The sequence below is a fragment of the Ipomoea triloba genome, chromosome 16, assembly GCF_003576645.1.
Source record: "Ipomoea triloba cultivar NCNSP0323 chromosome 16, ASM357664v1".
Classification (NCBI taxonomy): domain Eukaryota; kingdom Viridiplantae; phylum Streptophyta; class Magnoliopsida; order Solanales; family Convolvulaceae; genus Ipomoea; species Ipomoea triloba.
The window spans coordinates 16,860,599-16,861,489 of NC_044931.1; positions in this window are offsets into that span (position 1 = coordinate 16,860,599).

The following is an 891-nucleotide window of genomic DNA, read 5'->3' on the forward strand; positions in this document are numbered from 1 at the left end:
GAGTTACAGGGGTTAATTAAATTTTTAGGTAAAATTCGATGGCCTTTTTGACACATTTTATGAAAAAAAAAAGTGACATTACGCTTACCTGTTATTACAGGTCACTAACAGGTAATTATTCGTTGACGAACTAAATTGACATTTTTATGTACCTAATTGCAACTTTAAAAAATTTGAGGCCTAATTGATTTTTCAGGTAAAGTTCGATGCCCTTTTTGACACATTTTATGCAAAAAAATAAAAAAAAAAGAAGTGACATTTACATTTACCTGTTATTACAAGTCACAAATAGGTAATTCTTTCTTGATGAACTAAATTGACATTTTTATGTACATAATTGCAACTTTAAAAAGTTTGATGGCCTAATTGATTTTTCAGGTAAGTTCGATGTCCTTTTGACACATTTTATGCAAAATAAAAAAGAAGTGACATTTACATTACCTGTTATTACAAGTCACAAACAGGTAATTCTTTCTTGATGAACTAAATTGACATTTTTATGTACCTAATTGTCACTTTAAAAAGTTTGAGAGCCTACTTGATTTTTCAGGTAAAGGTTGATAGCCTAATTGACACATTTTATGCAAGAAAAAGTGACATTTACGTTTACCTGGTATTACAGGTTACTAACAGTTAATTATGCCTTGATAAACTGAATTGACATGCTTATATATCTAATTGTAACTTTAAAAAGTTTAAGGGCCTAATTAATTTTTTAGGTAAAGTTCAATGGCCTTTATGAAACATTTTATGCAAAAAAAAGTAACATTAACATTTACCTGTTATTACAGGTAACTAACAGGTAATTATTCCTTGATGAACTAAATTGACATTTTTATGTACCTAATTGGAACTTTAAATAGTTTGAGGGCCTAATTGATTTTTCAGGTA